At 42.2% G+C, this 27,093-nt stretch overlaps 1 protein-coding gene across 2 annotated transcripts in view; it reads left to right on the top strand.

Moving 5' to 3' along the window:
- Nucleotides 1–6,849: 6,849 nt before the first annotated feature.
- LOC146985328 (uncharacterized) overlaps nucleotides 6,850–27,093 on the top strand; it is a 97,682-nt gene continuing 77,438 nt past the window's right edge. For both annotated transcript variants that reach the window (XM_085778252.1, XM_085778251.1), the window contains exon 1: nucleotides 6,850–7,066. The gene's annotated coding sequence lies outside the window, so the exon portion shown is untranslated. The remainder of the gene's footprint in view (nucleotides 7,067–27,093) is intronic.

Genomic DNA, 27,093 nt, shown 5'->3' with positions numbered 1-27,093 from the left:
TACCTTTGGTCGCACTCAGGGACCTAGAGCTGTAGAGAATTACTTAGAAAATGACCGAATTCTCCTTTAACTTCAACCACAGAAACACTTTTAATTTGCCAGACAATCTATAAACAACAGCTGGTGTTTCTACCTGTTTCTTGATGTTCTGTGATTTTTGTAGTGAAATATTCAAAGCCAACATGAAACAATGGATACTGTCAACAAAAAGCTTTCTCCTCATCTCACTTCTTTTCTTCTTTATTCAGATTGGGGGACTGCAGTTTGTCGGATTTCAACTGTTATATTCTGGCCTCAGCTCTGAAGTCCAACCCCTCCCACCTGAGACTCCTGGACCTGAGTGGAAACAAGCTGCAGGATTTAGGAGTGGAGCATCTGAGTGGTTTTCTGGGGAGTCCAGACTGTAAACTGGAGACTCTGGGGTCAGTTCACTGACTGTTTCTGTTTTAGATCTAAGATCTTTGTCCCACAACTGAACCTGATTGATCTTCACTCAGAACTTTAGTGCAGACTTTGATAAAGGACATTTTAAATAGTTTTTCTAGTAGTCCTTCTCTCAGATTGAGTCTGATTCCTCACTTACTGCTTGTTTCACTCGTCAATAATTAATGGTATGATCACTTTACTTCAACCTTGTATGTTGGTTGTAGGCTGTGTTTCGTTTTGGTTTCTTGAGACCAGCATCAGACCTGATCCAGTTCAGTCCTGAATCAGAGAGTTGTAGTCAGTGTTTAGTCCAACACATCTGATCAGATATCAATTGTATATTGACAGATTGCCCTAAAGATTGCCGTAGGCTATTTTATATATTTTTCTATCCTTGAAATGTTTTTATTGTGTCATTATGTGTTCTGTTGCTGTGAGACATGTCTATGGTGGTGAAACCAAAGAGGAATTTCCACTCTGTGGATAATAAAGTTTTTGTTTTTGTATTCGTAAAGTCAACAGCAGCTGATGAATCTGTGCTAACATGTGAATGATGTGTGTAGAAGGCCACATCATAATATCCACAATAACAGAAGGACAAAGTCCTTATACTCATTTTAGACATCTGAACATCTGAAACATCAGCTACATTATCAATGAATATCTTCTTCATGTGGATGATGTGTGTCACAGACATTATGATGATTCACAATACAGAGGGACAAAGTCCCTACTACTCACTTTAGACACAGAACATTGATCAGGACACGCCTGATCAACTGTCAATGAATTTATCGACTTCTTTTATTCTTTATTCAGATTGAGGGACTGCAGGTTGTCAGATTCCAGCTGTTTTATTCTGGCCTCAGCTCTGAAGTCCAACCCCTCCCACCTGAGACTCCTGGACCTGAGAGGAAACAAGCTGCAGGATTCAGGAGTGGAGCATCTGAGTGGTTTTCTGGGGAGTCCATACTGTCAACTGGAGACTCTGGGGTCAGACTCTGTTTTGTTTCTGTACTGAGAGAATGTGATGTGAAAGTTGTGTTGACATTGACCTGCAGACATGAGGCTGATATTACACTAATCCACACAAAGTGTCGTCATGGTGACATCTGTTTTCTTCTTCTCTGATTTTAGTCCAGTCACTATTTCTCTTCAGTGCTCACCTCAACTACAGAAACACATTTCATTTGTCAGACAATAACCGATTTATAGTCAATAGCTGGAGGCTCCACCTCTTCCCTGATGCTCTGTGATGTTTGTAGTGAAACACTGAAAGCCGACTTGTCTTAATAAGCAGTTGTGTTGCTGGTTTCAGCACGCTGAAGATATCTGAGCAGGTTAAATATATTATGTCAGTCAGCAGGTTTTATGTCTCTGTGCTTCATCAGCTGCTTCACTGAACATGTTTTTCTATACAGTTGTTCAGCCTTACGCATTTGTTTTCTTTGAAAACTTGAGTCAGTGAATTTCTGATAAATGTATGGATGATGATGATGATGGAGCCACAGGTAGAAACAAACGCTCCAGACATGGTTCAGAGGTGGATTTTAATACAAAGAAAAAAGCCTGGTTGCTCAGCAGAAGAAATACAATCTAAGAAAGAAAGTGACTAATGGAGAAGACAAACGCACATTTACATTAGTGTTGCTTTTCCTCAGTGAAGAGCCCTGAAAGCAGAAATCAGACTGAGGCCGACACGGTTGTTGCTTTACTACTGTACTCTTATGACATAGTGCTATTATATACCGGACCTAGGTAATGTATTATTGTCTTGGAAATGGTGCTATGAGTGTAATGTGTTGTAATGTTGAACACTGTAAGACTTCACTAAACTTTTTCCTCAATTTACTTCTTTTATTCTTTATTCAGATTGGGGAGCAGCAGTCCAACCCCTCCCACCTGAGACACCTGAACCTGAGTTTGAACAAGCTGCAGGATTCAGGAGTGGAGTATCTCTGTGGTTTTCTGAACAGTCCACATTGTAGACTGGAGACTCTGGAGTACGGTTGCAGCTATCGATCATTTATGTAATTGAGTATTTTATCGATTTTTTCATCAATTAATCAAGTAATCACAAGCAAAATTGGAGTAAACCGTGAATCGCTTTTAATTGCTTTCATACAAAATGCGTTAAAGGGACAACGAGGAGTTTTGGAAAAGCGAAGCGTACCGTGAAGCGTACCGTGAAATTCTTTGACCAGCGCAAGACAGACTCATGTTTTCATTCATCAAGAATTAAAGTCAGAGGTTGGAAGATGATCAGATACCGTTGTAGTTCCGACCATAAAGGCGATTCTGCTGCGTTATTCTCATGACTCGCCGCAAAACCGAAAGTAAAGAAACGCTGTTCGGCTCGACCAGCATTTCCACCACCACTAATAATAACAAAACGATATATTTATCGAAAATGGGCCCATTAACAAGTGTGGGTAACGTAGATTCATCCACTTTAATATGAGACTTTTTTATTGTCGCGAATTTTTCGTTCTGCCGATGGAGAAACTCCTCGTTGTCCCTTTAAGTGACCACAGTTTCCAAAATTCATCAACCCTTATTGCAGTTACTAGCCCACCACCTGCAAAACACTACACACGTAGCACATTTTCAAATGCTTAGTGTTCAAAACTGTTAAAGCAGAAGTAAGCGATCCGGTGGTTTTGGCTAACTTCCTGTCAGCAGATGGAGTTAGCAGTCCCCGCCCTTGTCCCTACGTCACCACATTCACGCGCATCCCTTGGCTGCACACACAGAGAGGACCGCCCCTTTATGCCGTTCTCTCTCCTCATTGGATAAAGGTTGTAGGATACAAGGAAAGTTTTCTCCTCGGCTTACAGCAGAGCAGAGTGACTGACAGACCCGTGTTTCAGACCAAACACTCTATATAAGTGATTGCTGTCGGAAGATAGAACTATTTAAGACTTATATTAACACAAACATTCCGCTTACTTCTGCTTTAAAGACACAACTAAAAGAGAATAATGGAAAGAAAACCATTGTGCATTTCTGCTGCAGCCACATTGAAATCTACAGAAAATCATATTAACATATTGACATTAAAATGAAACAATAAGAATATTTCCAAACACAGCTGCAGTTTTTAGCTAAAAACCTGGGACCATGTGACCTGGGAGAGGAAGAAGCGTCACAGGCAAGAGAGGAGCAAACATTACAATGTGAGCCACCTCCTGCCATGATGGTTTGCTGTTGTACAAACCTCTTATTGAACCCTACAACACAGAGAGGCTAATTTCTTCATAGATGACCTCCATGATCCACTTGTGCCAGCAGGAGAGAGGTCAATGGTCAAGAAACACAACATTGTTGTGTGTGATAATGTGGCGTTCTACCACTGGTTGGTGATGTTGATGAGAACATGTGGCCTAATGCACAAGAGAGGAGGTGGAAAATGTTTTTGTGTAGATTTTTCTTTGGAATTTAAATATAAGGAATTTTGTGATTCTGCTTCTTTCTTTATTTACCGAAAAGTTTATTTTTCGTAAGAACTGTGACTTACTATGCACAATACAGTACATGGAATTGAAGAAAAATGCTGCGTTGCTGATCTATTCTTGTTTCAATATACAATAATTTAGTGCAGTTAATAAAATGCTGAGATCTTTGTTTTTTTCTGATTTATCTGAAAAATAAAAATATTCAAACTTAGAAGATTAAATGTAATTTCTGTCATGCTCTCTGTTAGTATTTTTGTAGTTTACTGTGTTAAGAGTGTCAGTGTTTTCTCCCCAAGTGAGACTTGTTTCCTGTGTTGTGGATAAATGAAACCTGTGAAGTGTCTTGTCAGTGAGAACGACGAGTTTTGGGTAGTGAAATGAACTGTTCAGCTGAGATACATGTTGGTTATGCAGACTGTGTTAAGGGTTTTGAAAATATCATTTATTTCTCTCCATATACCCAAATCGGTCAACATGTCAACAAATCATGTCCCAGTTTTCATGCTACTACAACACTGTGAGTTCAGCAACATATCAAACATAAAATACTATATCCAGTTAAGGTAACAATTATAGTAAAAAAAAAAAAAAAATCTAGACATTATCTCTTCGTAGCTGGATGTAGCCAGAGAACTTTTTTTTATCAACATCACAGGTGATATCCTCCTTGGCAAGACAATAGGAAGAATTGTCGATTTGGTCACAGGCCTCTTCCATGACCTGAATGAGAGGTACCTGAGCATAGGGCCAGAGACCGTAAAACCTCCAGTTTTCTCAGCAGATCAACATCTTATTGGCATTTATTCAGTAGCCTACCGGTTTGCCCAATATGCACACTACAAAATAATGGGGGCCCTTCCCGCATCACCAGTATGTCCACTGCGTCAATACTTACTACAAGATGAAGTGTAAACTTCATGAAACTTGTCTTTGTTCTTCTCCAGGTTCAAAGCAATATGACAGACGGTGTGTGCAGCAGCTACTGTACAGTATTTGTAATGGCTCTATCTTATCAGCCAGTGTGCACTGTGTCCACAAAGAGATGATCTACTCTATTAATAAAAAAGTATTATCTAATCTAATCTCTATTGTTTTGTCATAAATGCAGATGATTGACGATGAGCAATAAACCTGCTGCTACCACACAGCTGATCAGGATGTAAGCTCTGAATATGACTCTCAGGAAGGTTGTTGGTGCCTTAAAGAAGACTCAGTCTGGTGAATACCACCAGTTGTTCCAGCACCACTCTGCTTTGACATGAGTGTCTCTTCATTGGCCAACAGAGGTCACTCTTTCCTGTCTAACTACTGAATCCAGTCAGGAGAAATGTGTGTACAATAAGTTACATTCTCTATGTTACAGTGGTTTCCATGCAGCCATGGTCTTGATGGATGTCTGTGGACTACAGCCTCTTTCAGTGCTGAAGCAGTGAACTTGGCTGTAAAGTGTCTCTTCCTTGCTCTTGCTTTTACTTTGTTGATAGGCCTGTGCATATTCTCATTTATCCAGGTCATAGTATCTCAAAGGAGTTTTAAGTCGAAAAGCAACTGGACTTGGTTTCACCTCTCATCCAAGAGGCTTCATCAGTTTATGCTCATTCATGCTCGCATCTGACCAGGCTGGGATGCGAGCATGAACTGATGAAGCCTCTTGGATGAGAGGTGAAACCAAGTCCAGTTGCTTTTCGACTTAAAACTCCTTTGAGATACTTTGTTGATACTTTGTTATTTACAATCATATTTGGTGTGAATTCTAAAAAAGACTAATACTTATAGTGTTGTGTGGATATGTTAAGCTAAACAACAATAGCCTATGTGATTAAAAGTTTCTGTCCAAGAACATGGACAATGCAGGGTCAATGAACAGATAAATACTTTCTACTGTGGATGTAGAGGCTGTGCTAATACACCCTACAGTAATTACTAATATTAATGTTCTAACCATCAACAGCAGATATGAAGCCAAGGGTAAAACACTGAACCTATCAATATCAGAGACAGAGAATAGTTTACTAACTTCTGTCCTCTTGGAAGCTGAAATGGGAGTGACTTTCTGCCATCTTCATCATTATCATCACAGCCCTTCACAGCTTATTGAACATTTTTTCTTTTCTTTTTTGAACATTTTCTTTTAAATGGTACCATAATTTGAAATGTAAATATCATGTTATATTGAAGAAGACTTCAAACGATGGAGACCATCAACCTATTATTGAAGTGTTACTGAGGTAGCCTAATAAATCATGTAAGAAGTAGGACCATTTAACCATGGACTTCAATACAATAAGGACTTATTAAAAACAACAGGATCACAGGAGCGCTGCTGGTGTCCCTCAAACCACCGGTGCTATTGCAAAGGGTAACAGATCAGAAAGAAAAAAGTCTTTCTAATGAAGACTTATTATTGCAAGTGATGGAGTTGCCCCCTGATGGTAGGTTTGAGATATGAGGGACAAAAAACAAGTACAAAATGAAAAAATACATGCAAAAATGTATTTATTTTTAAAAATAATTTATTTAATTTATTTTTGTAATGGAAAGTGCAATTTCTGTTCATCTATTTATCTATCTATTTATATATTCACCACCTACCAAATAAGCATATGGATACAGAAATGAATAATAGCAGAAATATGGAAATAAATACATGAATAAATGAATGGGGAAATATAATTTTTCATTAGGCTATCAAAATGGATTTATTTTGCATTTATTTAGGAACTTTATTGTAGGCCTAACGTCGGATCTTTATTTAATACAGAAATAACTAATTAGTTTTTTTCCCTCTGTGTTCGTGTCAAATGAAAACCGTAAACCAGACAGAATGAAAAGGTTTTCTGAACACTGTCGTTTAAGGCTCTTTAATGGAAGTGAATTGAGCGTGTTTTACAGTGATATTCCAGGAAGTCTGCCACTCATCCTGTCACCACACAGACCTTTGTTTTGAAAAGTATCACCGGAAATGGCATCTTCCCCCAGTTGTTCGTGGAGATTGACGTCGCAGGCTGCCTGACTCTCAGCATGGACCCCACCAAAGTCCGTCTGCTCCACGGATCGTACGGGACAGAAATGGGATCCCGGTCCATTGTCGTGTCGCAGTGAGGACGGCGGAGATGCCGAGCGGTTCCCGGTGAAGATCTGCACAGTGACCCGAGAAGAGGAGGGACAGATCCGACTGTAACTAGGTAAGAAGACGATCCTGGCCCAGAGAGCTGGGACAAACTCTGTCTGCACTGATGGTAACTAGCTGCCTGTGTTTCTGTTCCGGACGTTTGCTCAACGACCCAACTATGTGTGCTGCTGCTCTGCTCTGTGGTCGCTGCAGCTCCGTGCAGCTGCAGCCTCACTCGGTCCAGGCCACTGGATGGAAGCTGTTTGTACTGTTGTGTAAAGTTCATGTTGGACACACGAACCCTGGAGAAGTTCTGGCTCAGTGTGTCAGGGTTCTGGCTCAGTCTGCTGGAGAAAGTACACAGGAAGTTAGAGTGTGTAGTGTGTAGTTTGTGTGTATGTGTATGTGTGTGCGTGTGTCTGGGGCTGCGCGGAGTTGTGATTTTAGTGACATCGGCTAACAAACACACTCAGTGCACCGCCCGCCCCATGGTGTCACGGGTTTGAGGTGTACCCGTTTCTGTGAGTTTGTCCTCCTCACTCAGTTCAGGACAGGACAGGCCCGTGGTGGAGCAGAGGACAGAGGACATCATCCACACAACAGACTCATCACTGACGGTCTGAGCTGGGTCAGTGCTGAGCTGACTGCCTCATAACTCAAAGTAGCAGTGTTTCCCTCAGGAGATATGAACTCAACAGGAAACACACTGGAAGCATCCACTCAGAGAAGAAAAGTTGTAGGCTAGTGCAAAAAAAGAAAGAAAGAAAGGACCTGAATGAAGTTTGCACAAATAAATACATTCATCTTAGTGATGAAAAATGCTATTTGTTTATATATTTCCACTTTTCTGCATTTATTTATTTCTGCATTTACACATTTCTGCACTGCTGCCTTCTCCACATTCATGGGGGGCAGCATTTCACCTCTTCACCCCATTCATATGTTGTTTTTACGTTTGCATTGATTGTTAATATACTAAAATATCCTAATATACTTAGGCTACTTATACTATAATACATATAGTACTATACCGTATGTCATATAGTATGACTTATTTTGAATGACATTATTCAGTTCAATTTTATATTTAGTGCCAAATGACACATTATCCCAAGGCATTTCACAAGGGAAAGGAAGAGAGAGAGAGAGAGAGAGAGAGAGAGAGAGAGAGAGAGAGAGAGAGAGAGAGAGAGAGAGAGAGAGAGAGAGAGAGAGAGAGAGAGAGAGAGAGAGTAATTGTTAATTAACTGAGAAATGTATACCCATAGGTGTATTCACTTTATCAATAGTTTACATGGTGTGAGTGGTTTTGTGTTGTATTTTAGCCTCAAGTATTTGCTATGATGTGACACTGGCATGTTATCAGAACTGTGAGATACAAATGCAGGTCAAACTGTTCTGAGTCTGAATGCATGAACGTTTTTAAGTTTAAGTAGATTTTACATTAAAAAAAAGAAAATTAATTGCTTACAAGTATGTTACTCGTCCGATATTGTCACCCTCCTTTGGGATATGCATTGTATCTCCAGATTCTTGCCAATACACAGACCTACTGGCTATAACCCTTATCAAAGAGGACAGTTTGACTGGTGATCTTGGATGTAGAGAGGGTGTCTGTGAGCTGGTTCCTCAGGAGAAAGGAGTCTGACAGCTGACGGCTCTGCCTCCAGTTATACTCACAGAAACACTAGAAACAACAAGTAGAGCTGCATTTGGAGAGCAGAGTGCTCTGTTGGGATGGTAGGGAACTATGAACTCTGAGATATGATGGTGTCTGACCATTAATGACCTTAAAGGTGAGTAGGGGGACATTGAATTTTCTTCTGGATCTTCCTGAGAGCCAGTGACCTCTTTTCCAGGTTCCTGTCAGTGCTGATGCTGCAGCATGTTGAATCAGCTGGAGGCGTTCCTTGATTTATTGGAACATCCTGATAATAAACAATTACAGTCGTGCAGTGTAGCAACTGTATGCACTAGTTTTTCAGCATCCTCTTTAGACTGGGTGTTTCTAATTTTGTTGTGCAGCTGGAAGAGGGTTCTGTTTTAGTCTATGTGTGAGATAAAGGTCACGTTCTGGTCAAAGATGACCCCAAGCGTTTGTACCGTAGCACTGTAAGGGGGTAATGTCAGTTAGAGTAAGTCTATCACTCTTGAGTCATTGTTAAAGGACAATTCTGGGCAAATTCAACTCGGGGGTGTATTTTCCTAACATTTTAGGTCTAAAAGAAGGAATCTGAAGATTTTCAGTTTAATTGCTCCTGTTTTGCGCTAGTTGTGTCTGTCCTCGCGTCGCCACGGCAGCAATGGATGGGAGCGGATGCAAGTTCCGCTGCTTAGGCTGTTTACATCCCTCAAAGCCGCAATTTTTTTCCACAGACAGCGTCAGATGGCTACTCAAACATGCGCCGAGAAGTTTTTTTTACTTGAAGCAAGTCAAGAGTTGATATTCCTGTGTTTATGACACAAACGGTAGCTCCCACTGCACGTGAACACACCGTGCACTGCAACTTGGGTCTCGCGCGAGACTCTGGGAGACTTTGAATTAGATCTAGTTTTACAAACATGTCGGCTTGCTTGAAGTAAATAAACTTCTCGGTGCATGTTTGAGTAGACATCTGACGCTGTCTGTGGAATAAAATTGCGGCTTTGAGCCTAAGCAGCGGAACTTGCATCCGCTCCCATTCATTGCTGCCGTGGCGACGCGGGGACAGACACAACTAGTGCAAAACAGGAGCAATTAAACTGAAAATCTTCAGATTCCTTCTTTTAGACCTAAAATGTTAGGAAAATACACCCCTGAGTTGAATTTGCCCGGAATTATCCTTTAAGATTAGAAATGCACAATACAAATGCAGATTTATCTTAGTTAAGAAGTAAGGAAATTACTGAGGTCTTTGTCTTAAAGGCAGGCCTGAGCTTTGACCAACTGGTTAGTCTTACCTGGTAGTCTTACCATTGCTGGGTGTTGCCTGCGTAACAGTAGAAGTTTATCTTGTGCTTCCTTATATTGCATTAAGGAAGCATGTCTAAGGTGAAAAGTATCGGGTCAAGCACAGAACCTTGGGGAACTCCATGATTAATGGTTATGTGTATAGAAGAGTCATTATTAACGTGAAAGCACTGGAATCTAGTAAAACCAGCCTAGTCCAGTTCCTTTAATGCCACAGACGTCTGCTAGTGTCTGCAGAAAGATCATGTGGTCAGTTGGATCAAACACAGTGTTAAGACGAGTCTGTACTAAGAGAGCTAGGAGCTGAATAGAAACCTGTTAGTGACAAATAAGTAATGACTTTACAGCAATTGTTTTGTATGTTGACAGAGCAGTGGTTCCCAACCTTTTTTGGCTCGTGACCCCATTTTGACATCACAAATTTCTGGTGACTGACATGGCGCGGCCGTCAATCAAGATGCGCCAGGTTAGATATTTTTATATGCTGCATTTTATTTGAACTCTATTTATATTAGAGATAGTGAAAGTATAAAACTGTTGTTTAAAGGTACATTGTGTAGGAATTACTCCCATCTAGCGTTGCGGTTGTATATCGCAAGCAACTCAATTGTATTTTTCATGCTGCATTCACGTGAAATTGGGCAGATGGCAGACGGACGACAGCTGCTGCACGTAACGGCATAAACAAGCCTCTATGTAAACAAGTGGTCCGTCAGCACGAGGCAAAACAATACACATGACAATACGTTGTCATGACGATGTCGTATTGTTCACCTGACCCACGTCTTATCTCTGGACTTCTGTGACTAAAATGACATCTGGTTTGTTACCGACGGCCGTCTGCCCGACTGCAGGTGAATGCAGCATCAGTGTAACGCTACATTCCTCCTCACTGCGTTACCGCGGTGACTTTTCACAGACGCCACCTCGACCTGAGCCGACAGCTCCGGTGTCTCCGCTGAGTTTCCGTGGTTTTCCTACCGTCACGCTGCCACTGAACGAAATAATCGATTTTCGTGAATAGATAACAGGAGAAGTTACACAATATCCCTTTAAGATTGTGTGTGGTGTTACTAGACATTTCAGGCGACCCCAAGGTTGAAAATCACTGTGATAGTCTCTTTCCAAGTCTTTTGAAATTGTTCCAGATAGGGAAACTTTAAAGGAATAGTTCACTCAAAATTGAAATTTCACTCATTATCTACTCACCCTCATGTCGACTAAGGGCTGGGAGAAGTTTCAGAGTTATCTGTGGCTTCTCTGAGTTACAGGGGGTCTCAGCGTAGCAGTGCATGTAGCAGTGCATGTCCATATAACGGTTATATACCCATGTTTTTATTTCTGACTTCTTTGAGTGTGTGCTTTAAAATGGCACTTGTATTGCTTCCTTTTTTGTTGTTATTTGTTGTTGCTTTCTCATATTGCTGTTGTTGATTTATCCTCTGAATGTGTATATTTCTTGGGGAGGTGCTTCTTATAAGCCCATGTAGGGTTTTTTAACCTCTCCTACACTTACTATTCTTCTTTCATTTCTGTTTTTTGTAATTGTCGTTTTTTATGGTGCAAATAAAAAAAAACAAAAAAAAAACGGTTGCAAATGGATACCAACTGTCTTCGTAACAAAAAGACACACCAAAAAACATCCAAATACCTCCATGCTGCTCGTATGTAATGTCCGTCTTGTATTGAAGCCCCGAAAGGCGAGATTTGGACGGACCAGGAAAGGAGCTTCCGTTACAAACAAGCTTGAAATATAGACTTATTTCATTTTTTTCAGAACAATTTCACATTTCGGGGCTTCAATACAAGACAGACATTACATACGAGCAGCATGGAGGTATTTGGATGCTTTTTGGTGTGTCTTTTTGTTACGAAGAAAAGTGGTATCCATTTGCAACCGTTATATTGACATGCACTGCTACGCCGAGCCCCCCTGTAACTCAGAAAAGCCACGGAGGACTCTGAAACTTCTCCCAGCCCTTAGTCCACATGAGGGTGAGTAGATAATGAGTGCAATTTGAATTTTGGGTGAACTATTCTTCTAAGACAGGTGTTTCTGTGTTGGTGGAACACTGTGATGTGGTAAATTGGATAAAGCTGGTTGGATGTTGTTGATTGTTTCTTATGATGGTTGGAAAATGGACCTTTGCATCAGCAGTGAACAGGAAGTGGAACAGAACAAGGCTCTGCATGCAAACTCCACATCCCTGTCAGGGTCCAAAGAACTCAGTCAGCGGTGGTGCATGTAGTTCTGGGTTCTGAGCACAGAGAGGAAGACCAGAACCTGATGTTGTCAGTCAGTCCCATCTGCAGGAGGACAGCGTCTGTGTTCATGGCTTGTACATAGTTCAGCCTTCACTCTGCTGACACACACAGTTTTTTAGAGACTGGATTCTCTGACTGTTTCAGATCAAGTGTGGAAATCTGGGAATGTGAGACCGAGGCAGTCTGTAGAGAGAGAGAGAGAGAGAGAGAGACTCGCACTATGGTGAGGACAGAAGACATTTCCTGTTCACAGCACTCTCAACAATAATGGAAGATGTTTCTGCTCAGCCTTGGAGAAGTGATAAAACACTGAGGACATGTTGACTGTCAAACACTCCTGTATTTATAGCTCTGTGTTATCATATCTCTCAGGCTCTTTAAAAGGCAAAAAATACACCCGTCTGCCTCTCACTGAGTCTCTGCCACTGCTGTGTGAGCAGTAAGCTGTGGTATGTGGGGGCTAACCAGTGTTGGATGTTTTACTGTTGAGTCATGCTCCCTCTCTCTCACTCTGCCGCTCTGTCCTCAGCTCTGTGTGTTTCCTTCTCGCCGCCTGTCGATTTACTCCACTTTGTAGGGTTTTATAACTTTAGTAAGTTTGCCTGCATGCACGAGGACGCGAAAATGACGACGACATGTTGATGTAAAGTGAAAGACTGAAACTATACTCAGCTGTAACTGTGCTCAGATCTGATGTTTGTGTCTGAGCTGCTGCTTCCTCCCGTGGCAGCAGTGTTTACATACTGTTTTCTGCTCATCTGCAGCTTGTCACTGATGATTCACGTCAGTTTCAGAGTGATTCCCCCCCCCCCCCACTGGTTGTGTTGGACCTGTTGCTACACCTGCACTCCCTGCTGTCTGGTTGTTCCACATGTTGCTTTAGTTTTCCATACTTTCTTCTTTTTCTTTTCTCTTCCTCTCTTCCAGTTTGATGTCAGGCTAGAACAGTTGGAGAGTTATTATTCACGCCCAAGACCGCCCTGGAGGCATCACATCTCCCTACCATAGCCATCTCCACTACTTCCAGTACCTAAAGTTCTATTCAAAATCAAGTAGTACTTCAAATTTCAACGGCGACTTGGTCATGAAGTAGTTCTCGTGACAGGCCTAACGGTGGCATTTCCAGCTGTATAATGTGTCTTTGCTCTGCACAGGCAGGAGTGGGCTGGAATATAAATGCACTAGCTCTGATCTCTGACTCATCACAACAACTGATTTAATACAGTCCAGACTCTTTTTCAGTCTTTCTAAAGAAGCTTTGACCCCACAAGTCCTGGTGTCATTTATTTGTATTTTTTCTACACTTTTTGCACATAATAAGTAAGAATGAAGGAGATAGAATAAAGGAATGATAATTAATTAAATTCAATTAATTCATTTAAATTATTGAACAAATAATACAATAATAACATTAGTAACTACATCCTAACAAAAGGGAAAAAATGGACAAATAAGTAAAATTGGTCGGATGTATTTTGCCACTAATGACGTTTAATTCTGTGCCCCATCACTCAGTTTTAGAGATTGAGTAAATCAGTAAGCTAAAAAAACACAGGCAAGGCAAGGCATCTTTATTTATATAGCGCGTTTCATACCAAGGCAACTCAATGTGCTTTACATAAAGACAAAACATAAAAAAAAACAGCATAAAAACACAGAGTTAAAAGCAGGAGCAAAGAAGAATAAAAAAGTAAAAGAAAAGAAAATAGATACAGAGTGAATACAGAGCTGTATTCAAATCACTCTGAGACCAATAATGAACTAGGTGTTTGACTTTTGAAAGTTTCTCTTCCAACATACCAGTCCACATACAACATTGAAGACATCGAAGACAAACGACCGTGAGGCTGGAAAAAAACACGATGGTACAAAATAATGAGACAGAACAGGCTGAACTAAAGAGGGAGCTGGATTACTAGGTTGGTCTGTCTGAGGCTTCACACTCACAGATGGAGAGAAAGGGAAAATAAAGTGAGGATGAACACGTCATGGACGGATCCACAGTGCAGGAAATGTGGAATGATAATTATTAGATGGTAAAAAGTTGATCCCAGTTTGCTGCTCATGTTTCATTCAGTCTGACAAAAGCTTCGGCTCCATGACGTTAGCAGAGTGCATAAATCAGTAACCGTGTTTGTAAAGTCTGTCTCCATGTTAATTAAATTTAAATTTAATTTATTTGTGTAGCACAAAATCATAATACACAGTATCACAATTCCCACAGAGAGCAGCAGTGACAGGGCTTGAGAGAGAGAGACAGAGAGACATAAACATATAAGGCATGGACTCATCTGAGCCTGACTAAGCCTTATCAAATGTGTGTTGAAGGATTTCCCTGACAGATATCTGTGTTAAGGAGAAGAGGCTCGTTGGCTCTGCAGCCTTCTTTCATCTGATACCGAGCCCACAGGGAGGCTGCTTGGAGATGTGTCAGACCCTACAGTAATGTTAATTACATCCCATTGTGTGTGTGTGTGTGTGTGTGTGTGTGTGTGTGTGTGTGTGTGTGTGTGTGTACGCGCACATGCATGTGTGTGTGTCTGACTCATCAGTGCATCTGTAAACAGTCAGTGTAGAGGCGGCTACGGCTGAGTGGCAGCAACAGACTGTGGAGGTCACATGACGGCCCAGCCCACCAGCTGCCGTTCGGTTCACACACTCTTCACTCTGTCAGAGGTGAACACACACACCTTATGATACACATGACGTCATTGATCCAGTATTGAACTGACACAGTAGGATTTACAGTATCAAATAATCTTGTTTAGCCAAAGGGCAAAAGCACTCCGTCCAAACCTGGGACAGAGTCACTGGAGTTTGTGTCTGGCTTCTGATAGGTTGAACAGAGTATGATGGTATAGCTGGTGTGACAGTCAAAGGTTTGTGACGAGGAAAGCTTCGGCCCGAGGTGGTGATCACATGGTGACTTCCTAGACCCAGAGGTTCCAGAGGGATGGGTGGGTGATGAGGTAATCAGCTGTTCAGTGTCAGCGGTTAGCTGAGCTCCATCAGGCTCGCTCACAGTCATGTGGTCCATTGGAAAATGTTCTGGTACAGAGTGAGGCAGCACCAATCACAGTCTCCAGATGTGACAGGAAGTGACTGTGTCTTGCCCTCAAGAATCTCCTGAACACACCAGGGTTCTGATTTTTACTTTGTGTTGCCATTTATTTTACAATGTCTGCATTAATTGATTATTTAATTGTTTTGTCTTGATGATATCAGACTGTGGCATAGATAACCTAGAGTTACCTTCACCCTGGTTCCCCCCACAAACAACTAACAATAAACAATAGGATTTCCCCGTTCTCCCATCACTGACATAACCATCAGCAGAAGTAGCTGCTTCACTGACCCCAATGTCACCACCATGCTAAACTACCTCTAACCTCTAAAGGTGTTTCCTCTTACAGAGTTAATAGTGTAACAGTAATTGGTGTGGGATTGGTGACTGATGAGGTTTAGTATCCGTGACAACCTCTGTGTCTCATCTCAGTGTAGTTTGTCAGTCAACATAAGGACATGCGTCATGTACAGTTAGGGTTGCAAAGCGGCGGAAAATTTCCGGTAAATTTTCAGAAACTTTCCATGGGAAGTTAAGCTGGGGAATTTTGGAAATATTCCAAATTGGAAACTTTCCATTGGAATTATGGGAATTTATAGGAATTATTGGGAATGTATGGGAATTAACTGGAAATTGGGGGCACTTTAAACAAACTGTATCATATCCAAACATAAATGTAAATTTTGTTTTGTTATAAGCAGACATTCATGCAAAATAATACAATTAAAAAACATGACATTTCAACAGATTTATTTGTGAGTAGAACTTTATCAAGTTTTAATTCTTGTATGAGCAATCAATTATTTTACTGAACAACAAAAACATGAATGTTGAGTAAAATATTACCACTTATTAAGGGCCAACCTTCAATTTAGTAAATTTTGGATTTATTCCCATATATTCCCGTTGATTCCCATGGAAAGTTTCCAATTCCCGGAATTTTGCAACCCTATGTACAGTAAATTACAACCACTGGCTAAGATGCCGTTCACCACCACACAACACAGTTGACTTTGATCCGAGAGCCTTTGGTCGGCTCCAGAATGGAATTGCGGTAGGTGTACATCAGCATCTTGCCGATCAACGCACTGCTGCTCCGGTTCTATACCAGGACCCCCGTTCTAAACCTTTTCAGGCAGGTTAATGTACTCCAGTTATACACTTGCTTCAGGTTGGAGCAGGTGCTTTGGAAAATTAGTTCCGTCTCAGTCAGGTGGGTGGACCGTGAAATACTTGAACACAAGGAGCTAAATGAATACAGATGATGCTGTGGACTCTGATGTTTCAGTTTGTTCCCAGGCCAGCCCTTCAGCTGGTAGGTGGGTGAACATGATGTGAATCAGACTCCGAGGCCTTCGAGACGTCAACCAGCTCAACACCTCTGCTACACTTCCATCAACCTGCTGTGTCACCCTCACACCAGAGGACTGTTGAAGTGTCCACCACTGCACTGATAAAGGCTGTCTGAGGCTGATACTGACATCATGGAAGAGTTCACACGTCCAGTTCTAACACCTGCTGGTGTTTAAGGTGGAGGAAAGCTCAACACCCTATGGTTTCCAAACACCCTGCAAATTCAGGAAACATCTTCATCTTGACAGTATGCGCTGCATGCACACGTCACAGTTTTTTTTCATGAGGATCCTGTAGTTTGTGAAAATATATACTATTGAACAACAGCGACTGATGCAGTTTGCAGTGGAAAGACGACGACAAACCTGTCAGTGGACAGACTCTAAAACTCTTAGCATTATGATGATGTCAGACATATCTGTGGTAGTTCAGCTCTCTGGTATGACTCACCTGATCCAGGTCCAGCCAGAGGTTATATACAATATCCTCCTGCTAATGAAGGGTGTTTAAAATTGTTAAATATTTCAAATGGAGCAGGGCCTTGTACAGTTGGACTTGTCTGTGTCTTCAGTCCTGAACCTGATAATAAACAAAGTCTCTATGATTTGTTCCACAATATATCCAGCAAGAGAGGAGTGAACCTCAACATTTAGGAACCCATAATAAGGACGTAAGGTGATTGAGGACCATGAACGGCTGGTACCTGTAACACCAGGTCATTTAAAGGGATACTTCACCAAAAATCGATAATTCACCAATTTTCTACTCACCGTCATACCAAGGAAGGGTTTGGAGAAAAAAAAATTCCGAACAACTTGTCGCGGCTTCAGGACACTTGGGTCAGTACTAGGGATGGGCATTTCGAATAATTTTCTAACTGAGTATCCTAACCTTGTTCTAACCGGGTAACCGAATACTATAATAAAAAATAAAATGACATCATGTCTGACGGACAGAGCGCAGCTGGTACATAAATGCGCTCTGTCCGTCAGACAGTCCGCATTACTGACACACAGCGTCGTCAAACAAAATATCAGGTGGATAATAAGAGTAGAGACTGGAGTTCTAAGATGCACATATGGGGCAAAAACGCTTTTACACAGCAGAAAATCACGTTGCTTGATCCGAAACTGTTTAGCACTACAAAAAGCCATGACATGATAATGTAGTTTGATCCGACACTAGACTGCGCTCTAACGTGCCGTTTTTTTAATCCTAGGTTAACCGGATAATAAATTCATAACCGGATAGCAGATTGCCTACTCGGGTACCCGGGTACTCGGGTAACTGTGCACATCCTTAGTCAGTACGGACGAGCAGTATGGAGGTATTTGGATGTTTCATAGTGTGTGTTTTGGACGATTCAAAAGTGAGCTCTATCTGCCGCCATTATATGAAAATCCGTTCCCAGCCGGACCCCCCCCTGGAACTCATAAAGCGTTTTGTTGACTCCGAAAGTTCTCCAAACCCTTCCTTGGCATGACGGTGAGTAGAAAATTGGTGAATTATTGATTTTGGGTGAAGTATCCCTTTATCAGAATGACTAACATAATCAGCTAAAGAGAGGACATGCTGCTCTTGCACGAGGCTCGTCCACTAAAGTCGACTGGTGACGGGTGAACTAACAGAATCAATGATGGCCCTGTGTGATCAGTTCCTGCCCACTGTGACTGTAGTCCACTGAGGTGTTGGACAATGTGGTCCAGTGAGGGACAGAGGCAGACAGAGAGAGATTATGTCTCCTTTGTCTGATAGATAACCCAGTCTGACAGCTGTAAAATCAGAGGCTGCCGCTGGCTCTTACTCTGCGCCACACTCTCTCTATACTGCGGCTCAACCGGTCAACAGCACAGTGTAATTTAGTTCCAGATGAGATTTTCACAGCACACACAAGAGTATAGTTTAAGTTTCATTTTGATCGCACTGGAAAAAAGCAGCTCAGAAGGTCAATCAGAAACAGGAAGTCAACTAGTTCAACACAATAACTGAGTCGGTGTGAACTGAGTCAGCCTTCTTGGTTGCATGACAGAGGGGTGATGCAGAATGTCATTTAGAATGGGGTCTCGTTGGCAACAGTAGTGGTTGTGATGCTATGTTCATTCATTCATTCATTCTACCTTTATTTTAACTGGGGACTTCATTGGGGTAGGGACTCATTTACAGCGCAAGGGATAAATTAAGATGTCGTAGACATGAGAAACAACGATGTTAAGCAGCTCATACATAAAAGTGTCAGGAGACACAAACACAATAAAAGCCACAAAAACATTTCGAATGAATAAAAACCTCAACAATTATTAAAATATTAAAATAATGGAGTGCAGATCAGCTAAAACAAGAACATGTGGAAGTGTGATTTAAAGTGCCCTTAGGATGAAAGTGAAGACAGTCTGAGAGTATTCTGCTTCAGTTGTTCCATGTTGCTGGTTCACTATAAGAAAAAGTGGATCCTCCAAGTTAACTGCCAGCACCTGCACAGTCATTGAATCCCCTGACTGTTTGATAAGAGCCCACATTAGAAGGAAGCAGTGAAGTTATATAACAGGGTAAAATATCAATAGGAGCTTCATCAGTGGCTAGAACCCACTGCTTTCAGGCCTTACTTAAAGAGCGGACGTACCAGCCTTGGCATTGAGGTCTAAGTGAAAAAAAAAACCCTGAACTACCTCCGGTAATAAATCTTAAAGCAGAGTGATTAATTGACTGTGCAACACAGAGTCTTTGTGGAGCTTCCTCATTGTGCATCATTTTTCAAATTCTGTCAGACTGAGTCTTTGAATCATTCACACACTGGAAACAAAGTCCATTAATGAACGCCCACAGAGCCCAGACCATGGGATGTGTGTTTAGCATCATCATCCGTCAGGAGCTGATCCTGATGAGGCTGAACAGAGGATCTGTGTGTTGTGACTCAGTAATTATTATGTAATGAAGAGGCGTTGTTAGCTGCTGACTGATTCACCACATAATGTATAAGACTCAGTCAGATCTGTTGTTGCACTGGGACATGATGAATCCTGACTGACAGCTGATGTCCTCTGATGGTGACGGAGTGAGTCATGGTGACGGTGCAGAATGGAAGTGATTGTTACCGGAGCTGCATGCAAGAAGTGTTGCTATTGTAATCTAGCTAACATAAGCATTTACTCAGCAGTTTTAGAAGCATCAAACACCATCCCCTACTCAACAGCTGTGTCCAGAGGTGCAGAGAAACATCAGTGTTAACCGACTTTTCTTCTACTTAAGTTAGCATGCTAACTGGATAGCCTCAGCTCGGTCAGAATGAATTATCACTATAGAGAACAGTATGATAACTTATAAACAAAGTCTGAATCTGCAGTTTACTGCACTGTGTAAGAACAACACTGGAGTTTGATATCTTGAGCTTGCAGTGCTCTCATCACAGACAGCAAGTGATGTCATTGTTGTTAATGTATGTGGTGGAGTTACAGGTGATGGGATTCTCTCTGGTTGTTTCTGTGGCATCCATAACTGGCAAACCCAAGCCTTTGTGATACTTTAAATAGCATAGCTTACACTTATTCTTTGGTTGAACAGGAAGTGGAGCTGTGTTTGACCGTCTATATTCAGGCTCCCGTCTCCACAGCTGCAACAGCAGAGACCCAGGCGTCTGTGAGGGTCAGGGTTGTAGGAGTTAGGAGTCTGCACTGATGCAGAGCAGCAGCAGCAGCAGCAGCAGCATCTGGAGCTGCAGAGGTGTGTTATAATTAGGCCAGAGCAGCTGGAGGAGTGTGACTCTGCAACACTGTGTGCAGCAGCTCTATGAGGAACAGCTCTATATTTGCAGCAGCTCTGTGAGGAACAGCTCTGTGAGGAGCAGCTCTGTGTGCAGCAGCTCTGTGAGGAACAGCTCTGTGCAGCAGCTCTGTGAGGAACAGCTCTGTGCAGCAGCTCTGTGAGGAACAGCTCTGTGAGGAGCAGCTCTGTGAGGAGCAGCTCTGTGTGCAGCAGCTCTGTGAGGAACAGCTCTGTGAGGAACAGCTCTGTGAGGAACAGCTCTGTGAGGAACAGCTCTATGAGGAACAGCTCTGTGAGGAGCAGCTCTGTGAGGAGCAGCTCTGTGAGGAGCAGCTCTGTGAGGAGCAGCTCTGTGAGGAGCAGCTCTGTGAGGAACAGCTCTGTGAGGAACAGCTCTGTGAGGAACAGCTCTATGAGGAACAGCTCTATGAGGAACAGCTCTGTGTGCAGCAGCTCTGTGAGGAACAGCTCTGTGAGGAACAGCTATGTGTGTGGCAGCTCTGTGAGGAACAGCTCTGTGAGGAACAGCTCTGTGAGGAACAGCTCTGTAGCTCTGTGAGGAGCAGAGGACAGTGGCTGAAGGCAGGATTAGCAGCTGCTGCTCCACTGCTCCCTCCCTCCCGTCCCCCTCCTCCCCCTGTCTCCCTCTCTGTCTCATTCCTTCCATACCAGACATACCATCTGACCAGCTGAGTTAGTCTCTGTGTTCAGAGTCAACATCGCTTGTATAACACATAATTACAACAAGTTGTGGAGGCACAGGCTCTCTGCTCCTCTCACCACAACTGTGTGTGTGTGTGTGTGTGGCTCAGCACTCTTTATGGCTGCCTCAGAGTGGCGTTGTGCGTCCTCAGTTGTGCAGCAGTATGTACTGTATCTTAAGCCCCATCTACACACAACACTTATGTGTTTACTACTTTTATTTCCGATCAATGAAACCATGCCCACTAGATAACACAGTAAAAAGCTGTGTGCACACAGATGTTTTATAAATCTCATCTCCGCCACATTCCTGCACTATGTGTGTTTACAGTCCATATCAGTGCATCTTTACCGCTGACACTGGCATCAGCAACAAATATTTTGAAACCTTCCTCTACACAGTAAAACACGGTTACTTATGTGTGAAGACTAGTCTTCTCTTCTGTATTGAAACTTGTATGTACAAAACGAATGGCCTTTTTTAGGGCCTAAACATGATTTCTATTCAGACCCCACAGCTTTGGCCACTGCATTCCCGTGTCTTGAATTCCAATAAGACTGAATGGAAGCTGTTCTCCTAGTTCCCATCATTGTCTTGGTAGAACACAGTGAACAAATTGAAATCGTCACCTATAGATACCTGTGCAGTTGGTAAGCTGCATCCACCCATGTGGATCACCTTCCCAAAAAATGGCTTTCAGTATGGAATAAGTCTTGTACTTACAATCTCTAATGACACCTGTCCTACTGTATGTTAAACATTCATGCCATGTTGAAGCCACGTGATGTTTCACTGTGCTCTGTAATTGCATTGCACTTTATACAAAATAGTGGGATGGCCCTCTCTTTCTATTCACAGAGAGCATGGCTGCCTCTTGTGTATGTACAAAGCACTCCGTGGCATCTTCATCTGTATGATCTGTCCTAACTTTTAGGGTTTAATTTTAAGGTTTTTAAATAGGTTTAATTTAAGGTTAAATTTATTATCAGACATCTTCACTAACATCAGATTATTTAATCCGTGTGTGAACAGAGAGTAAGGGAAGACTGCTTTCTCCCTGTGTGGTCCTGATAAGTGAAGCAGGCTCCAGGACTCACTTTCACTGGACTCATTAAACAGGATACTGCTTCAAGACACATTCTCATAGATTGATCATCCTTTCTGTGGTGTTTCTACAGTACTTTGCCTGAATGTCAGTAGACCGAAACGTTGACTAAATAAAAGAGCTTCAAGTGAGTGCGGGAGCAAGTGTTGATTTTTTATGTTCCACTTTGCCTGAACCCAATGTTAATGTAGATTTTATATTTATTCTGTATGAATAACCTGTATAATTTTGTGACCAAATTTTCCACAGTTTAATTGTATTTTTACTTTTATTTAATTATGTATTTATTCATGTTTATTGTTATAATCGTGTTTTATTGTTTTAACTGTGTTTTTATTTTATTTTATTTATTTGTATTAATCTTAATTTTTGGTGACCCATTACTCTTTTTATTAACTGCCTTGTGGAATGCTCTGTAAAGCACATTGTGCTTCCACATGCTGAAATGTGCTAAATAAAGCTGGCTTGCTGAACCAGCTGCTCTCTGAGTGTGACAGCAGGTAGAGGACAGAGGCTGAAAACAGCTGTGTCTCTGACAACAGCTGTTGTTGTCAACTGCTGGAGGTGATGCTGATTAGAGGTCACCGAGTGAAGCTGTGGCTCTAAAGAGCCAAAACAATCAAACGTGTGATGACGCAGAGTTCAGCTGGTTCAAGCTGAAATTATGGAGCAGTTTTGGAGTGTTTGAAATAACTGCAGTGTGTGGTGATGAATGAAAGTGTAAGTGTTTCAACAGAGGTCTTCAGAGGAAGAGGGTGAATCCTCATCCCATAGCTCGTGCTGATCCGGATCTGTAGGTGACAACAGAGCAGAAAACCAATCAGAGTCTGTGTAAATGTTTTAAAATGAGCTGTCGGCCTGTAGGTCTGGAATGATGAGGTGACTGCAGTGTGATAATATGCCTCTGCTGTAGTTTCCACCTCTCTGAGTGAATCTCCTATAATTAGACCAGCTACAGCTGATTTATATAGAGACTTGAAGTATCTCAGCGGCTCTTCACTGCAGCTCTGGATGTGAAGGCAGAGGTGATGAAGCTGTCTCTGCTTCTTGAGACTGTGAAGGCCTCAGCACCAGTCTGATCCTCTGTGTCACAAACTGGCTCCGTGAATGTGAGAGGAGAAAGGAGATCACACAAAGTCAAACCAAGATCTAAAACATAAGACAAACACACACTGAGATGTGGAAGCCTACAAGTTTAGTCGTGGAGGCAGTGAATGGATAAGTGGTATAAAATTAAAAAAACAAAACGGATGTCAGCAGATGGAAGTAGGAGAGATCAAATGAACAAATGGTCTAGCTTTTATACCGGTGAGCAGCATCAGCTGACAACCCTCGTAGGTGAACCAATCAGCTGCTGAGTTTGCCTAGAACAACCTCCAAGACAATGGCAGGACTAGATGGCTGAGCATCCGTACATTTGTTTGGCCATTGATTTATCAGCGGTTTTTTCTACATAGAGACAGAAGTGAAGAAGACAGAAGTATTAGTTGACCCTGTTTGGTGTCACTGATCACATCAGCAATGGAGACCAAAATATCAAATGAAGATGTTGTGATTTCTGTTGTGTACAGTTCTACCCTGTCTCTGTCAGACTCAGTCAGGCCACAGTCTGAGAGGACATTGATGCAGTACAGTCATGCTCCCTAGAGGATGGAGCTCAGTGACAGTGGGTTCATTGACTCCTCCTTTTTCTTATTTAATGTTTCCAACAAAGTCTTCCCAGAGATTTGAGATGCAGCTGTTTCCTTACAAGTTTGCTACAGGTGGTTTGTGTAGTTTGTAGGTGTGTAACAGGTGGTTACAGGAAGAATAGGTTGACTCCAGGAAGTTTTTAAGTTACTTCCAGGAAGGTATTGGTTGCTTCCAGGAAGTTTACAGGTGGTTACAGGAAGTCTACAGGTGCTGGTTTAAAGGTGATTTTGGTGTTACTTCCAGGAAGTTTGTAGTTGGTTCCAGGAAGTTTCCAGAGCATTCCCAGGAAATTTATAGGTTGTTTCCAGGAAGTTTACAGTTGTGTTAAAGCATGGGTTACAAGAGATTTACAGTTGGGGTTTTTTTTGTGGACCTCTGCGTCTGAGTATACGACTGTCATCAGACAGAATGACATCTCTTTTTCCATCATTCAGATCACGTGAGCCGCCCTCACACTCATGTATGAGCAGCATGAACAGCCGTGTTTCTGTCAGGAACAATCAGACAGTGTGCATGTGTGTGTGCGTGCATGTGTGTGTGTGTGTGTGGGTGGGGTGATGATATCATCATCTGTGAGAGTGTGTGAGAACAACTTGTGAGGGTCCTCTGTTTCCTGGTCATGAATGGAGCAAATACATCAGTGCAGATGTTTGGTGCTGACCCCAAGTCAGTGTCTGTCACTATGTCTGTCACCATGATCTTTGCTTCTGCTGGCTTCAGTCTCCTGACCTCACCTGAGCCAGGCTCACTTAAGACATATGAAGATCTGTATCAGACCACTAATGACCTTTGTTTTGCTCCTGGTCCAGGGGAACCCAGAAATGTGCTGTGTGGCTACCACTCCTTGCTCTTCCACAGAAAGTACAGCATCAGAGGAGAAACAAGAGTTCACACTATCTTAAAGGGATACGCCAACATTTTTTTGTGTGTCTTGCCTCACTCCCCGACTCCATGACCAGCAGATAGACCCCATCCTTTCGACTGTGCGTGCAGTAACAAGGGAGATGGAGCCGTATCGCCCGTAATTAGCTTAGCTCAAACGCTGGAAGTGTATAGGTAGTGTTAGCCTGCCTTCTACCCGAGCCGAAATCAGCAGTCAGAAGCTGATTTCATTTTATCTCTAAACTCTGTAAATATATCACTTTATCGACATTTCAAACATTTTTAGGCGAGAAAGTAGCCGTTTAGATCAGCAGTGTGTCGTTAATTTGTCTAAATACCAGCTGTTTGCAATTTTGTTTGGACGAATTTGGCGCTACTCAAGCTAGCCGTTGTGACCAATGCACTTCCGGTTACTTTCACAAAATAAAACACCCGTTGCCTTTTACATACAGAAAACCATGACGATAGAATTTGAGCTTTTACTTTGAAATAACCTACCCTCGATGTAGCTAGCTTGAACCAAAATAAACCATCTTTGCTTGAACCCTCTGTTTTGACCGATCTGGTCCCGTTACCGGCATTTGACCGCTCAAGATGCCTTACCGGAGAGTTTTGTCAGCTCTGAGACGAAGATCGGCCCGCCGGTTTCCGTTTAGAGTTGCTGAAGAGTGTCTCTGATGACTTTAGGTGGAGGCAGGCTAACACTACCTATACACTTCCAGCATTTGAGCTAAGCTAATTACGGGCGATATGGGCTCTATCTCCTTTGTTACTGCATGCACAGTTGAAAGGATGGTGTCTATCTGCTTGTCATGGACTCGGAGAGTGAGGCAAGACACGAAAAAAAATGTTGGCGTATCCCTTTAACGCCGCTGACAGAGAAAACAAGATAAAAAGAGACACCACAGACCATGACACAAACATGTCACATTTCCTGACCTGGAGCTACAGGAGTTGTATACACAGTTTATACAGCGCTGCCTCATGATTGACTGATTGGATAATTACATGAACACTTGGCGACTGAAAGGAGGAAAAACTCCCTGACACAAATAAACCTGCGACAGTGTACCGACAACTGTTAATTGTACCACTGAAAATAATAACACAATGGTAATGGTGTTATTATGTACCATTATATTATGTGTTATTATGTACTTTTATTGTTACAACACAGGTCCAGGAATAAAAAATAATGATAATACAAGTTAAGAAATACTTTGTTGAGTGAGTGACAAGATATAGAATCATGTGTTTCAGGATAACGACTTAAGCTGCACTGGTCAGGACAGCTGTTAGCAATGACTGCTGCGTACGTCCCAGATGAGCTGTGTTGTGATTCATAGGAAAGGCGGATCACAGGTGTAACCGACCTCACCACCTGTTGCTCTGCATCTGTGGACAGAAACCTCATGAAAACAGCCTGGAAAGTCTGGCTGTAGACTTACTGTAGACAAAGACAGAGTGTCTGGGAACCTGTCAGTCCAATCAGATATGAATAGCACAGAACACGCCCAGCTCTGACACCAATAAACATGCCGATATATCTGGCAGCTGAATATCCCTTGCATTAGGAACCAGTGTTACAGGCTCTCTGTGATGGTTTCAGGTGTTCTGAGTGTGCGCAGAAACAGGAGTGTCGCACTCTCAGGGATCCTTTCACCCGGATCCTTTCACCTGTCAGATGTTGCTACAAGTTTCAAACTGTCTTATTTCTTTGTATCAAATTGTCTGTGTAAACTGATGAGCCTCAGTTCAGTGTCCTCCTGCCTCATCTTGTTTAAAGGGATAGTTCACCCAAAATTCAAATTTCACTTATTTTCTACTCACCCTCATGTTGACTAAGAGCTGTGAGAATTTCCAGAGTCCTCCGTGCCTTATCTGAGTTACGGGGGGGTCGCAGCTGTATTTGTCCATATAATGGTTGTCAATGGATACCAACTTTTTTTTGTCCAAAAAGACACACCAAAAAACATCCAAATACCTCCATACTGCTTGTCTGTAATGTCCCTCTTGTATTGAAGCCCCAACATGAGAAATTGTTCCGGCGGCGTGATTTGCACTGACACAGGAAGAGCAGTGAACCGAGACACTGGGAGCTTCCGCTACAAACAAGCTTAAAATATAGACTTATTTAATTTTTTTCGGAACAATTTCTCATGTCGGGGCTTCAATACAAGAGGGACATTACAGACGAGCAGCATGGAGGTATTTGGATGTTTTTTGGTGTGTCTTTTTGGACGAAGAAAGTTGGTATCCATTCACAACCATTATATGGACAAATACTGCTGCGCGGACCCCCCCGTAACTCAGAGAAGGCACGGAGG

Source organism: Trachurus japonicus, chromosome 6, assembly GCF_045865225.1.
Source record: "Trachurus japonicus isolate A0001 chromosome 6, Traja_1.0".
Classification (NCBI taxonomy): Eukaryota; Metazoa; Chordata; class Actinopteri; order Carangiformes; family Carangidae; genus Trachurus; species Trachurus japonicus.
Note: the sequence above shows the minus strand (reverse complement) of the source record. Positions and strands in the feature narration are given on the sequence as shown.